Source organism: Spodoptera frugiperda, chromosome 21 (genome assembly GCF_023101765.2).
Source record: "Spodoptera frugiperda isolate SF20-4 chromosome 21, AGI-APGP_CSIRO_Sfru_2.0, whole genome shotgun sequence".
Lineage (NCBI taxonomy): Eukaryota > Metazoa > Arthropoda > Insecta > Lepidoptera > Noctuidae > Spodoptera > Spodoptera frugiperda.
Window position 1 is genome coordinate 965,157 of NC_064232.1, and position 17,266 is coordinate 982,422.

The 17,266-nt window shown below is 39.4% G+C and overlaps 2 long non-coding RNA genes across 3 annotated transcripts in view; one reads left to right on the forward strand and one right to left on the reverse strand.

Moving 5' to 3' along the window:
* LOC126912042 (uncharacterized) overlaps window positions 1–17,266 on the reverse strand; it is a 186,540-nt gene that overhangs the window by 81,788 nt on the left and 87,486 nt on the right. The window lies entirely within an intron of this gene.
* Window positions 1–17,266, forward strand: part of LOC126912036 (uncharacterized) — a 68,664-nt gene that overhangs the window by 11,447 nt on the left and 39,951 nt on the right. The window lies entirely within an intron of this gene.

The window sequence follows — 17,266 nt, forward strand, 5'->3', positions numbered from 1 at the left end:
TGTATACATACTATTGAATGCCCGTCTGTCGAGTGGTTGCACGTGGGACTGCCAGTCAAGGGGTCTCGGGTTCGATTCCCGTGTTCAGCAAAGTATTACTAGACCTTTTTAGATTTTTCGAAAATTTCACATTAGTAGTATGGAGCTGGAATTGTACCCAGTCCCAGTACATAGCAATAGGCTCATCCCCTATTACCTGGGACTTTTAACACAAATGGTGAAAAGTGGGTGTACAATGCGTAATATCACTCCAGTCGAACCGGCCTGTAACACTTTACTGACGTACATTAATAGAGAAAAGCTATACTAGTTTCGAGTCACAGAGGAACTCTTCATCATGAGCAGCGTGCGCAGATGCGGCGACTTCGCGCAGCCTTCTCCACGCATATTTATGGTATAAGCCAGTAAACGAGCAGACAGATAACCTGGTGATAACCAGGCGCCGCCGCCCATGGACACCCAAAGGAAGATTGGGAAGGGGGATAATTAGGCCTCCGATAACCTCACTCACACAGCACAAGTATTGTTTCACAGTTTCAGTTTTCTGCTCGGCCGTGGTCGAGCCGGCCCATTCGTGCCGAAGCATGACTCTCCCACATTTCATTTTTCTATGCTCCGAGGAGAGTGCTCGACTACATACATACATACATACTGTCTCCCAAGGCGGTAGAAAGAGACAATGTAACGCCAATTGCTACGATTCTTACATACTTCTTTCGCTTCATCAACAGTCATTAGTCTTTTCATGCATGCTCGTCGGTTAAGGGTACCTACTTTTAATTCGACTAGTTTTAGCTTTATATAATCATGAGCAGTACACACGTTGACTTGGCCGATTGTCTTTCCAACAGTCGATGTGCAATATTTATCGCCGGGTACTGTACGTAAGAAAAAAGCAAGTTATTAACTCAATTACACGATACATACTTAGAGTGGTCGCAAGTGCAACTGCCGGACAAGGGGGTCTCGGGTTCGATTCCCGGGTCGATCAAAGTATTACTGATATGTTTTTAAGAAGTAAGGTTTTACATAAATAAGTCCCGTCTTTGAGTCATTCGCTGAACCCACCAAATAAACAAAAAACGGGCCTCCAAAAATATTTTATACGGGCCCCACCAGGACACGCTACATCACTGCCTCAACCTCCCATACCGCTGCAACTCCTGTACACCAGGATCTACAGTAGATACAACCATGTAAACACCGGAACATTGAAGTCCAACGTCTCAGGGACACGAATGACTGTCTTGGATCCCGCAACGAAATAAATCAGAAGATATTATTAGAGGAGAAGAAAACACATTATTTTATGGAATAACCCGGTAAACCAAGTCACCGATCACCTGATGGTAAGCAATCGCCGCCGCCCATGGACACTTGTAACACCAGAGGCGTTACAAGTGCCTTGTCAGCCTTTTGGGGGTTAGGAATATAAGGGTTGTTGGAGAATCGGGGATTGGGAAAATTAGGGAGAGGGGTAATTGGGCCTCCGGTAACTTCACTCACACAACGCAAACGTTGTTTCACGTCGGTTTCAACTATGCAAACACTGAAGTCCGACGTCTTAGGGACATGAATGACTGTCTTGGATCCCGCAACGAAATAAATCAGAAGATATTATTAGAGGAGAAGAAAACACTACTACTTACATAGCTTTTAATATAAAAAATGCCACTGTAAACGGAAACATGCTGATGAAGCTACATAGCTTACCGTTGTGGCCCAGTTCTGAGAAAAGGATGTTGGGTTCAATTCCCGGGTCACACGCAATACTATTGAGTATTGAGTATTCTCAATAATTGTAAAGGATATATAAATTGCGTCCTTTTTACATGGGACTGTTGACAGGATGAGAAGATTAAAAATCTATTTTAAGGCAGTTATAGATAATGAAAATATATTAGATACGTATTGTTTTATTTTGTCATATCCCATGTCGGACAACAATACTTAGATAAAACAAATCAAAGTTTAGGAGTGCAGGAGCAAATACGTCATTTCTACGTGTAACTAAAAGGAGTCATGCTTTTAAGCAATGTATAGGTGGACATTTAAATAAAAATTACAACTGCAACTCCGTTGGTGGTAGGTACCTACTTTTAAGTGCGACTGCGAAAGGGGTCCAGCTGTTCTGGAGATTCCCGCACTTAATAACACATTTAGCGAGGTATTTTCGGTTTATAGACAAACAGCGTGTAACAAAATACCCATATACATCAAGAAGCAGTCCTGAAGAATACAGGTATATTGAATAGAATCACTACACCTAGTTTCATAAAAATACTTTTAAAAAAATTGTGATAAATGAGTGTAATTCTGATCGGCATGTAGTACCTGTATCTACTGCAATTTTGATGTTCGGTTTCTGGAATTTTATGTATAAGAAAAATTCGTGAGTCATGGAACTTCGAAAATAAAAACATGAGTTTAGCGAAAACCCTTCCAGTATCGTTTGTTATTTGTCTAAAAACCGTGCACCTGATTTTTAAACCCCCTTTTTGTTACACCGTGTATATACATACATACATGAAAACAAATAATTTAATCTTAAAATACATCAAATCCCGCTACCGTGATCATTTGGCATTAAAGAATAATATTTGACATCTGTCAGACGTGTGTCAAAACATTATTATCTTTCCTTATTACCGACTTCTGAGAATTATTTGTGTCTCAGTAAAAAAAGATTTGCTGTTTAAATAAATAGGTATACAGGAGTTATACATAATCTGTAGTTCTATATTCACATATCGCACCCTAGTAATATATTGGCACTTTTACGGTTATCAAGTTTACCTGAACTTGTTTAGTTTTTAGCTTACTGACCAATGAACCGTTGTTTTTCGTGCGTGAGGGAGGAAACTACAATAATGGTATAATGACACTTACCACCTCTCTCGATGAATATGGAAATAAATAGATTAATATGCACTTTTAAACACGTAAACCATATAAAGTCAATTTCGCATTTTTTGCAGATGTGCCAATATATTACTATGTGAGCGATACTAGTGTGTTCTAAAAGTTCTGCCACGGTTTTATGGGAGGAAGTGTTTGTTTGAAGATTACAATAGTAAAGAAATTTCGTACCCTGGACCAGTTTACTCAATTTGAGAACATAAAGAAGGTTAAATAAACAGACTCTTACTGACTAAAAACAATCCCGTTCATACTCCTGCTTTTCAAGTCGGAACCCTGGTAAAACCGCTAGGTAGTTCGTAGCTCCGGATCGAGGAAGGCTATGGGCTATATAACATCACGCTAGGATCAATAATAGGACAGAGTAAGTATTAAATTAGACCGAATAAGTAGGGAATAGGGAAGCCATCCGTAGCACACATCCATCTATAGCATACATCTATAGCACGCATCTTTCTAAATAAAAAAAACATAGCTGAGTCCGTTATGTGTACCAATGAATATGATTGGTGGAAGCCAAACGCATCCACAACAACGTAGCATAGCACATCTCTGGTGGAAGAGTTCTCTAAACATCATGTTTTGTGATCCGTCTGCTCATTTGCCCGTATATCCTTTAAAAAAACAAAACACTCATGTTTAACCTCAGCGATGCAAAATAAAACAACCTACATACAACCTTTTTGCCAAAAATCGAAATCGAGAAATTAAAATGCTTTACTCACATTCTTGAGATAAGTTATGTATGCCTACCTTTTAAGTGTGGGAGAGCCATGCTTCGGCACGAATGGGCCGGCTCGACCGGAGTGATACCACGGCCGAGCAGAACACCGACGTGAAACAATGCTTGCGTTGTGTGAGTGAGGTTACCGGAGGCCCAATTACCCTTCCCAATCTTCTCAATCCCCGATTCCCCAACAACCCTTAAATTCCTAACCCCCAAAAGGCCGGCAACGCACTTGTAACGCCTCTGGTGTTTCAAGTGTCCATGGGCGGCGGTGATTGCTTACCTGATGGTAAGCAATCACCGCAGTCATCACACCGCAGTCATCAAGCAAGCATCTGCTCGTTTACCGGGTTGTTCTTTATTAACATTTGATGGGTCAACGTTTAGCCTCTATCTTGTCTGATGGTAAGTGATGATGCGGCCTACGATGGAGCACGTCTGCCCATAAGCAACCTATTCACTCGGGCCTTGAAGACACCCAGGTTATACCCATCAGGAAACACAGACTCCGGCAAGGAGTTCCACTCCCTAGCAGTTCGCACAAGGAAGCTTGAAGCGAAGCGCTTTGTGTTTCATAAAAAAAGAAAGAAATATTTTAAGCGCTCTCGTTTATTTTGTAGTATAGAGGTGATACACAAACGTACAGATTTTGATAAAAGTTCTGTACTTATATCCTTATAGACGGTCGGTAATATACCCCACTATGTCCACTTAGCGGTTCGATGCCCGATTGTGGCAGTATTTGTGGAGGCCGCGAGACGGTTTTTGTTTTGAGGGTTCTGTAGGGTAAAATATTTTCTGACAAGACTGTCTCGTTGGTCGAGTGGTTACAAGTGCGACTGCCTGACAAGGAGTCACGGGTTCGATTCCCACATCGAGCAAGGTATTTTTTTTATGGGACAAGCGACTGCACAGTTGGCTTGGTAGCTGGGCAACTGGCTGCCGTGTAATGTGTCGCGGGTCCGATTTCCGTAAGGAGCAACTGTAATCCACAAATTGTTGTTTTGGGTCTCGGTGTCATGTGCATGTGAACTTATATGTTTGTAGACGCATCCAAGACACAGGAGGAAATACTAATATGGGCAAGATATGTCCATACACCAGGATCTACAACCATGAAAACACTCCTACAATTTCAAAAAGTTTATTAATATTGACACGCAATTGTTAGCGATTGTCAAGGAATGCTGTTCATGAATATGTGCCTCTAGCATGGCTTGAAAGATAGATAAAGAAATATTAATAACACCCCTCTTTTTGCGTTGGGGGTTAAAAATAGATAGGATAATAATTAATTTAGTATGTTTCACGAAAGCTTTTTTTTAATCTAAATTTTTATTAGGGCTTTTTTCCTAATAGGAACATGACAGCCTCTTCACGAAAGTTGTAATCAAGTTTAATATAAAAACATTTTAAAAGATGTAAGAAAAAGGATGTAAAGGGTCCCCCATCACTTGGACGGGCCCCTAAGACCGGCCACTAGGACACGGCCTAATGGTGTTCACATTAAACAAAAAACGACGCGTATATGAATCATGCCGTATCTGTATCTTAAAACTTTTGATAATGTATAACCAAAGAGTTTTTAATGTAGAGTGGACATTTTTAAAATGTTGTCTTGTGTCGTTAAAGTAAGTAGAATATGTTTGCGACCACCGTTACTATTCTCGTGGGTGTCATAACAAACAACTATGGTTGAAATAATAAACCGATTTTATCCAACAATTTTTATAGAAATTAGGAACTCAAGTGCAAGTACAAAATTGGTTTCATTTCAAAGATCAGATTTATTAATTTCTGTCGTAAAGGACTAGGTACACATTTGAGAAAGACCGGGCAGCAAAGTTCTCTGATAAGCTTTTTTATGGAATAGGAGACAAACGAGCAGGTGTGTCACCTGATGGTAAGCAATCGCCGCCGCGCATGGACACCCGAAAAGCCAGAGGCGTTACAAGTGCGGTGTTAGCCCTTTGGGGGTTAGGAATTGAAGGGTTGTTGGGGAATCGAAGATTGGGAAGATTGGGAATGGGAGTAATTGGGTCTCCGTTAACCTCACTCACACGCGAATCATGGCCCTCCTACACTTAAAATGTTAATAGATTGCTCCGTGCGGGAATCGAACCCGCTACAGGGCGTGAGGTACCTGGTTGTCCTGCCACCGCCCCAACTATGCAGATATTAATGTCAAATTCTCGAGAAAGACCAGAATTGAAATTAGTTTTTACTTTTACTATAATTCATATAGACTTAAAATATAATATAATAATAATAATACACTTTTAAATATCACTCAGAAACCTAAGTCTCCGTTCCTCAGTCCCATCTCCCCATTTCCCTACTCTGTGCCCTCATACCCTCGGCCCCGGGAGGTCTCAGCCACTCCCGTCAGCTTGTCACTACGGCTTACTGCCACCCGGCACTGCGACACTTACAGCTCTGCTTACCTCCTATTGATAATAACAGAGTGGTAGCTAGTTCAAGAGGTATTCGAGATCGATTCCCGTACCAACCTTGTAGCGACCTATACAGTATGGAGATCATTCATATGATTTAAATGAAACTACAAGTAGTACTCGTCCACAGAAGCATAATACAACTAAATATTTCAATGAAAACCGAATATTAAAAATTGAAATTTTCTAACCAAATAAAATATACCTAATAATTAATTAACCAAGTATTAAATTCTATGTGAACAGCTCCATGTTCCTTGACCACAGAAGAGCTGTAATGTTGTAGGTTGTCTAGGAATGTTACGGACATGCGGCGCGGCTGTTATAATGCTGTATTTGTAAAGAGTGTTCAAATTAGCTCAAAGAGCAAAATGCCCTTTAGGCTTACCTAATGGGCCTATTTCGCTCATTTTCCGTATATCATCAGCCAAGATGATAACAAATATGTGGTTTGAATTAATTTAAAAGAGGTACGGTACGGTTAAGTGGTGCGGTAAAGGAAACGGGACGTTAAAATCCATAAGATTTTTAAGGACTAACCACAGGCGTTATAATTGCGTTGCCGGCCTTTTGGGGATTAGGAATTTAAGGGTTGTTGGGGAATCTGGGAATGGGAAGGAGGAGTAATTGGGCCCCTGGTAAACTCACTCACACAACGCAAACGTTGTTTCACGTCGGTTTTCTGCTCGGCCGTGGTATCACTCCGGTCAAGCCGGCCCATTCGTGCCGAAGCATGGCTCTCCCACACTTAAAAGGTAGTTATAAGTGTCTGGCAGAAGGTGTACAGTTCCCTGCTTACACCATATAGGTGATATAACGTATTTATAATAAATGGCACAGTCAAACGGTTGCAAGTAACACATAATTCAAACCAAAATGGCGGATGGACGGCCATTTTGACAAATCACTTGACATGGAGGTAAGAAGAGAGTTTTAAGTTATGGATGGATGTGGCATTTATTGTAGAGTTGCTGTGTAGTGTGGGAATAAGATATTGAATAAAGACTGGGGACTAGAGCTTTATAATAAACATGAACCTTTTATTTACATAGCGATCTTTTTTTTAAAGTGGACCAACACTAGGATTGTCTCCTGTGTCGTCATGGGTGCGTTTACAAACATACGAGTTCACATGTATACACATGACACCCAGACTCGAAACAACATCATACAAAGAGTTGTTCCGTGATGTGCACTTGAACCAGTTATATGTTGCGCGGCAGCCGGTTGTTCTGCCACCACGCCAGCCGTGCAGTCAATGTACATAATATTAATAATGCGGCTTCAATTGAAGATTTTAATCGATTAGATTACAGAATCAATTGTAAAACTTTATTTGGTATAACCTGGGTGTCTTCAAAGCCCGAGTGAATAGGTTGCTTATGGGCAGACGTGCTCCATCGTAGGCCGCATCATCACTTACTATCAGGCGAGATAGCGGCCAAACGTCGACCCATCAAATGTAAAAAAAAGAGTAAATTGTTAGACAAATTAATTGTAAGTAGGTATAATATACCGTATCCAAAAAGATTTACGGCTGTATGTTTAAAATCTAATATTAGTAGAGTCACCGGCTAACTGCAGAATTATTCAAATGAGATAATTATTTATTATAGAAATCAATGAATAAACTTGTTTCTGAGATTTGGTGGTGTGACAGACAAACGTACAAATATACATAATATCTATATCTGTTATATTATAATAAAGAATATTTGGTTTGTTTGTTTGATTGACATATATGTAATTTTTTTAAGGGGGTAAAATTATTTATCCAATGACCTCTCTCTCGCTTTGGGTAAGAGGGAGTGTCAGACTCTTACTGACTAAAAACCACCCCGTTCCTACTACTGCTTTTCGAACCGGAGTTCCGGTAACCTGTTCCATCACAAGACAAACGGCGAAGCGTCACCGTTTCATGGTAGATATCCCACCCACTCGCACGAAGCGCTTCGCTTCAAGCTTTCTTGTGCGAACTGCTACGGAATGAAATTCTTTACCGGAGTCTGTGTTTCCTGATGGGTATAACTTGGGTGTCTCCAAGGCCCAAGTGAATCGGTTGTTTATGCAGACGTGCTCCATCGTAGGCCGCATCGTCACTTACCATCAGGTGAGATAGCGGTCAAACGTCGACCCATCAAAAAAAAAAAATCGTTGTCCGCAACTCCGGATCGGGCATCAGCCCTTCTGGGCCCCAACTGTGGTGGTCTGGCTTTCTGGTTTTACCGGGGTTCCGGCTCGAAACAGGAGAATAAACAGGGAGGTTTTTAGTTAGTAAGAGTCTGACACTCGCTCTCACCTCGCCCAGGGCGGGAGAAGTCATTTCCCAAAAAAAGACAATTTACAAGCTGAACCCTAAAAATTCTAGTATCAAAAAAACTAGTAATACCTAAAAAAAGTCTAAAAATCAACAAGACGTATGTCCGTCTGTCCCCTCTGACCTCGGAAACATAAACATGTCCACCGCCTTCTTTACGATATGCCATAAAAATTGTGAATTTTAAAATTTACTTTTTTTATTTTTTACTTTGCTGGTTGAGTTTGGGTTTGATTCCTGAGTTACGTTGGCGTGCTGTGATAGTGGAGTAGAATACAAGTTTCACCACCACTATTCTTTCCGTGGGTGTAGCATACCCGACTAAGGGACTACATATTTAACAGAGACTGGGCAGCAGGGTTCTTCCCTTCGCTGGATTTCATATTTCATCTGATGGGACATGAGAACCTGCAAGGTTATCAGGATAAAAAGTGTTCTATGTTACTCTCTAAAAAGTTTACTTTCCAATGGCACGTCTTTTATCCCCGAAGGGGTAGGCAGAGGTGCACATTACGGCACGTAATGCCGCTATACAATGTACATCCACTTTTTACCATTTATGTTATAAGTCCCATGTAATAGGGGGTGAGCCTATTGCCATATACCGGGCACAATTCCAGACTCAGTGCTACTACTGAGAAATTTTCGAAAAACCGAAAAAAGCCCAGTAATACTTTGCCTGACCAGGGAATCGAATTCGAGACCTCTTGTCCGGCAGTCACACTTGCGACCACTCGACCAACGAGGCAGCTTTCCAATGGTGAAAGAATTTATCAAAGCGGTCCAGTAGTTTCGGAGTTTATTCAATGCAAATAAACAAACAAATCTTTAGTCTTTATTAGTAGCTAGGTAGCTAGGTATAGATATTAAACAAACACTAAAAATAGACAAATTACTAAGAATTTTATAATATTTATTCATTAAATTATATATAATACAAATTGTATTTATTTTTTGTATTGTAATGAATAATTTATTAATAAATTTTATTGTTATGATTATATTTTTTTGTTATATTTTATAGAATACATATAATAAATTAATCAAATATTTGTCTAAATATAAAAATGTTAAAGTAGACGATGATCGAAGCAAAGATGTATACATATATAGATTGTGTGAGGAATGATATGTAAGAGAAAGGAGTTTGTGATGTGATGACGTCTGATAGGGGAGGATGGAATCCTTTCCATCATCGAACCACAAGACAATCGGCGAGGCGTCACCGCTTCATGGTGGATATCCCACCCACTCGCACGAAGCGCTTCGCTTCAAGCTTCCTTGTGCGAACTGCTAGGGAGTGGAACTCCTTGCCGGAGAGTAGGGTAGGATCGGTAAAGGATCAAATAATGTATCAGTGAGATAGAAAACACTTTTTCTAAAAGAGTAACGAATGGATTTTTGCTCGTTCTTCTGCATTCGAAGATATACTTTGGAACAAGCGGTTCAATTTGACGTTTCAAAAGTGCCTAATTTAGGATTAATTGAAATAAATGCTTTGACTTTGAACAAAAAGATTTTGAATGAATAAATTGTTACACATAGTTTAATTCATAAACTAAAATAATAAAGTTAAACTATTTTATGTTATACATTAAATATTTTTTATGACCGACTTAATTTCTCGAGACCCCCTATGGTACAGGAGTTGTAAAACTGGTCTTGGAAGTGAGGTAAGCGGATTCAATTATAACGTTTCCGAATCAACAAATTATACTGATTAAATTATAACTCATATGATGACGTCAGAGTAGAATATATTTGTCACCACCGCTACTCTTCCCGTGGGTGTCGTATACCCGACTAAGGGACTACACATTAGACAGAGACCGGGCAGCAGCGCTCTCTGATAAACCTGAACCTTTTACACTGCGATCTCCAACCCGCCTGCCTGCGGAGATTATGGCATACCCCTCTTATGTAGAGGAGGCTCATAGTCCAGCAGTGGACTGTCACGGACTGATGATGAAGAATGATGAGATTATTGTATATTTTTTGTCTCAGTATTAGTATGGAGTCTGGAATTGTTTCCAGTATATGGCAATAGGCTCACCCCTTATTACATGCGACTTATAACAAGTAAAATTCTATTATAACTTTCGTGAGACATACTAAATTAATGATGCTCATGAGCAGCATTCCGCGACAAACGACGCGGCGATTGTCGCGCTGCTACTGACTATAAGCCTCTAGCATGGCTTGAAACTAGTCGAGTTCGTTGTCAAACAGTTACGTGAGTAAGCCGCTAACATAATAATTAATTTAGTAAAATTCTCTTTTATTATGTTACTTACTAGCAAACCCGGCGAACTCCGTTTCGCCACCAATGATTTTCACCAGTGACTTGAATCTTCTTTGCTATAAACCTCACTCTTGACTTTTTTCCTGAATTTTCTTTACTATAAATCTCACGGAGCCCGAGACCTTTCCAACGAATGCAAAACCGTGGAAATCGGTTCTTGCGTTCTGGAGTTATAGTGTCAGGAAGGAAAACCCGACTTATTTTTATATCTATACTAATACTAATATTATAAAGCTGAAGAGTTTGTTTGTTTGAACGCGCTAATCTCCGGAACTACTGGTCCGATTTGAATAATACTTTTTGTGTTGGATAGTGCATTTATCAAGAAAGGCTATAGGCTATAAAACATCACGCTATGACCAATAGGAGCCAAGCAGAGCGGGTGAAACCGCGCGGAAGTAGCTAGTTATAGATAAAAGATGCGATTCATGTGATGTTTTGTATTTGCGCTGGGATTCGAACCAGGGATCTCACACTGAGCAGCCGTGCGTGTAACTACTAGACCAATATGGCAGTTTAAACGAAACAACGTTTAACCACGGTTTAGTTACATTAAGTGACGTGTAGTTAGAGCTAGTGGTTTTGATACTTTAACTAAATATTTACAATACTAGCTTTTGATAGCGATTTTGGTTGTTCTTCAAAACGTTTGCTATTTTCTTTACCGCCTCCATATTTTTTTAAGTTAGGTAATGTCCTTAAAACTCTTTTCATCAATCTGAAAAATACTACACTGAAAACTGCATCAAAATCGCTTCAGTTAAACGCGAGGTATATATAAAATATACACCTTTTTTTGACGAGAAAAATCATCTTAATACTTCTCTCGCCTTGGGCGAGGCGAGAAGAGTATCAGACTCTTACTGACTAAACACCACCCCGTTCCTACTCCTGCTTTTCGAGCCGGAGCCCCGGTAAACCCGCTAGGTAGTCCGCAGCTCCGACATACATACCTACAGGTCAAATTGAGAACCTCCTTTTTTCGAATTCAGTTAAAGAGGCGTTAAAGTATCGTTGTATGGTCAAACATTTTATCCCCGAAGGGGTAGGCAGAAGTGCACATTACGACACGTAATGCCGCTATACAATGTACACACACTTTTTACCATTTGTGTTATAAGTCCCATGTAATAGGGGGTGAGCCTATTGCCATACACTGGGCACAATTCCAGACTTCGCGCTGCTGAGAAATTTTCTAAAAACCGAAAGAAATTCAGCAATATTTCGCTCGACCCGGGAATTGAACCCGAGGCCCCGATATAACAATAAAACTTTCGAAAATAGTTCCTGCTAAACACGACATTATCGCGCACAAACGTACACATCAACAGGTCAAATTAAGAACCTCCTCTTTTTGAAGTCAGTTAAATAGGCCTTAAAGTACCAAGACCATTAGCTCGCTGTACAGTATAGTTATTATTTATATTGATTAATCATCCGTAAGTAAGTAATATGACGGCTCCAGGCATAGCGCAGCGGGCACTGCGATGCCTCGCTTTTATTTTCCTAAACTATTTTAGGGGCCCGCTAGAAATATGCGTGTGATCTATTAATTGTTTATTTTTGGTTTTGACTACAATCGCCACTCTCTATTTACCATTTAGCGGTCTCACATTACAAACACGTTGCCAATTGTCCACATTGTAATGTGTCACTTTCTGAGCTTATAACCAATCTACACCTTTTTATTGGCCTATCTACACCTGTTTATTTATAATATCATTGGACAGGACCGTGTTTTGTCACAGTGCACAATCACATTATGGCATCTGGTCTTTGTACCTGCTTCATGTGTCACCTAAATTCATTCATTTCAAAGAAAAATCAAAAAATTACCCCCAATTACCCCCTTTTCAATCTTCCTAATCCCCGTTTACCCAACAACCCTTAAATTCCTAACCCCTTCAAGGCTGGCAACGCACTTTTAACGCCGATTGATTAAATTCAAGTGATACGTTTAAAAAAAAATTGCACATATCTATAGCACGCATCTTTTCATATTTTTAGCTGCTTTTAAAGAAAATCCTAAAACTTTTTTACTGTAAAATTAGAGAGAACTGAAGTTATGTAGCCTTTATCAAAGAATTCTAAATCCTATTCATACAAGATTAATATTTTCCACTTTTAAAAACTATATCAAAATCCGTTCAGGAGTTTTTAAGTTTATCGCGGACAGACAGACCCGATACTTTAAAAGTAAATATTGATGTACGGAACCAAATTAATTGAATAATCATTGAAGCTCTCTCTTAACAGTTATTAATGTAAAGATTACAAACTTTCCGTCACATGTATTTGTGTTTAATAATGCCATTCATCAAATGTAATACATACTATTATATATGAGAGCAAGAGAACGATCCCTAAGTGTGTCGCCTGGACAGTCAACCTCGCTACATCCTTGTTGACTGGACATCTACACTACATGAGCTGCTGTTTACATGTGAACATTAGCTCATGACGATACCTAAGTACGTGTGTCGCCTGGACAGTCAACCTCGCTACATCCTTGTTGACTGGACATCTACACTACATGAGCTGCTGTTTACATGTGAACATTAGCTCATGACGATACCTAAGTACGTGTGTCGCCTGGACAGTCAACCTCGCTACATCCTTGTTGACTGGACATCTACACTACATGAGCTGCTGTTTACATGTGAACATTAGCTCATGACGATACCTAAGTACGTGTGTCGCCTGGACAGTCAACCTCGCTACATCCTTGTTGACTGGACATCTACACTACATGAGCCGCTATTTAAAAAGTCATCCTTGGATTTTTAATATTTATTTGTATTGGGTTCAACTTTTAACTTTGAATAGTTAACCACATTCCCGGGTGAACCAATGGTTCAATAATAAACTCAAAAAAGAATTACTTTGACTGCTCTAACTAACTGAATTCAAAAATCTTTTGTCAAAATCTATACAAAAACGGGCTTGTAAAAGAAATACCAGATTGGCGACCAATTTAGATAGAGCTCCAATTCTTTACAAATCCACTCAAATAGAGGTCAATTTAAAATCGAACGAACCAGTATAAGTAGACCTCTAGACTGACTGTTTGTTAATGCGAACACAGGTCATGCGTACTGGTTGTCTCATATGTTAGCCGACCAAAATTAAGAGAGCTCTCTTTACATACATAATTGAATAGATTCGGAGCATTTTTAATTTGGTTTTTTCGTTCATAAGTTTGAATAATGACCAGTTTACTTGAGCTTTGGTGTAGAACAAATATTTTTGGTTCAAAGGTCTTCTAATGTTGGTTTTAGATTATAATAAGTTGGAAAAAAATGTGGTAAGTTCAGTTGAATATGAGCGCGTTCCATGGGGTCTCGGGTTTCCGCTATTTAACCAAAATTGGGTAGGCAGAAGTGTTTAGTAATTGTAAAAAAAATATCGAAGTTCCCGTTAAATTAGGTAAATGAGATATTAGCCAATTAATTGACTAACGACACTTAATTTAACAGTTCATTTATAAATAAGTTTTAAGTGTGGGAGAGCCATGCTTCGGCATGAACGGAGTGATACCACGGCCGAGCAGAAAACCGAAGTGAAACGGAGCAGACGGATCACCTGATGGTAAGCAATCGCCGCCGCCCATGGACACCCGAAACACTAGAGGCGTTACAAGTGTGTTGCCGGTCTTTTGGGAGTTAGGAATTTAAGGGTTGTTGGGGAATCGGGGATTGGGAAGGGGGGCTCGGAAAATTGGGCTTTCGGTAACCTCACATATCACACGAAACACACCCTTAAACGTCTGTTACACGTCGGTTAAAAGACTCGGCAACGTGGTATCACTCCGGTAACGCCTCTGACGTTTCGGGTGTCCATGGGCGGTGGCGATTTTCGGTCGGGCGAAGTATTACTGGGAGCTTTTCGGAAAATTTTTCGGAAATTTCTCAGTAGTAGCACGGAGTCTGGAAATGTGCCCGGTATATGGCAATAGGCTCACCACCTATTACATGGGACTTACAACATAAATTGTGAAATGTGGGTGTACATTGGCATTATATACCATAAAGTGCAAGTCTGCCTACCTCATCGGGGATTAAAGGCGTGGCGTTATAAAAAAAAATTTATGACGCCAGTTTATGATAAAATCAAATCTTATAGAAATTTTGAGTTAAGTCACTTTCATTCTAAGGGTGCTATTTATTTTGGACGACATTTTTTTTTTAATTTATAATCTGCTTCCTAATTCGTGAATAGGTTTGACAGTTACCTAATTCCATGTTTAAAAATCGAACGCGGTGTTCCAATTTCAAATTTCTTCGTATTTAGGTAGTTGTGTCAAAACCAATTTGGATTTGGAACGACAAATACATACATCTGTTAGAATTTGCGGTTGTATACAAACTTAACTTTGCCAATAAAATAATTTATTAAACACTTTATTTTGTTAACAATAAAGTTGAAAATTGAATACAAATAAAGAAATTAAACTGCAAAATTAAATTTGTAATTCTAATACCGAAAATCTTTAGAATTCTATTGAAGAGGATACAACCAATTTACTTTGAACCGTCAATCAAAATGTGTTTCACTCTTAACACTTAGAAAATAGAGTTCATATTTGTTTGAAAAATAGTATAGATAGGTGTCTTGAAAAATTGGTTATGTATGGTTCCTTCAATTTTTAATCCGCAGAGAATAGTTCCATTTTCAAACAAAAGTTTCTTTTGTAAATCGGCGTCGCTCTATACTCTATGGTAACTTTATACTTTTGAAATTCGAATTTCAAATTAGATAAAAGAAAAAAAAATAGCAGATGTTTTAGTTTATGGCAAATCTAATCTGTTCGCGCCTTTTATTTGCGAATGCGAAAAAAAAATACAAAATGGCTTCTCGTTTCTTAACATTACATTTCGACTCAAATTACGTTATTTCATAATTTTCTGCTACCTGTGGGTGTCTTATAACAGACTAAGGGACATGTGTCGTTGTGTGAGTGAGGTTACCGGAGGCCCAATTACCCACTACTGAGAAATTTTCGAAAAATCGAAAAGAGCACAGTAATACTTGGCCCGACACGGGAATCGAACACGAGACCCCTAATTGTGACAATGTTTTTATTAATTCAATAAGTGTACATTTCCTTTCTCTCAAATCAAAACTATGCAAAGTACCTACCTAATTCACAAACCAATCACACAATGGCACTATAGTGTCAGAGTGGTACCTACGATATCGGTGCTGTCACTATATTGTGTCTATCAATTAGTACCTGCCCTGGTTTCCCCGTAAATGTCACTATTTGACGTGAAATGTCACAGTCGACGATCGACAGTGTAAACGTAGCCTTATTTGGGTATAGGGTGATTTTAATTTTGAGAGATTTTATTGAACAAAGTATTGCTTTTTTCGGTTTTTCGAAAATTTCTTAGTAGTAGCACAGAGTCTGGAATTGTGACCGGTATATGGCAATAGGCTCACCCCCTCTTACATGGGACTTATAACACAAATTGTGAAAAGTGGATGCACACTATGTGCACTTCTGCCTACCCATTCCTAATCATCACCAGACCCTATGCAAAAAAAATATTGATTTCCAAAACTTATTGTCTTAGTTTTATGACTTACGATGCGGCTATGCGGCTTAAGCGAATTACAACAGTAATACAATAATGGGCTCTTTGCATGAGTAGGAACGGAGTGGGTTTTAGTCAGTAACAATTTGGCACTCCCTCTCACCTCACTCAGGCCGGGAGAAGTCATTGGATGATTTATCCACACAAAAAATCTCTTAACTCGGGTGTGTAGGTGTTCACGGGCAGCGATGATTGCTTGTTGATTTTGGGATGTAGGAGATTTTTCCATTAAAAAACTCCTGGAAATGTTACCGGAGGCCCAATTTCCCCCTTTCCAATCTTCCCAATCCCCGATTCCCCAACATTTTTTAAATTCCTAACTCCCAAAAGGCCGGCAACGCACTTGTAACGCCTCTGGTGTTTCAAGTGTCCATAGGCGGCGGCGATTGCTTACCATCAGGTGATCCGTCTGCTCGTTTACCGGCTTATACCATAACAGTAACACCCTATATAAGTTATCACCTGCATGTTGGTGGTCGGTTTTTTTTTGTTTCAACAATCATAATCTACAGAGTGTTTGTCTTTGCGCATTCCGCTTTATAATCTGTGGTTACACACTGTATAATTATGTTGATAGCTTCGTTTGAGTATACTAGTTTAGGAACCCGGCTTTGCTTTGATTTTTTGCGTTAAAATAAAGAAAGAAGGAAAGGACTACAGTTTATTCATAAGTAATGTGTGTTAAGAGTAACAATAAAAATAACATAGAAAACGGAACCGAACGTCTTGTAGATTTTTAGACGTTTTTTTAGCTATTACTAGTTTTGTGATACTAGATTGTTTGGGGTTCAACTCGTAAAACTTATTCCTGAACTTTTTGAGGGGGGATCATTTCCAATGACTTCTTGACCGCCCTGGGGAAAGCCACCCCAAATACACCACCCCGTTTACTATAAGCTTTAAGCCGGAGCTTTTTCACCGTAATGTTACTATTGTCTATGCAACGAAGAC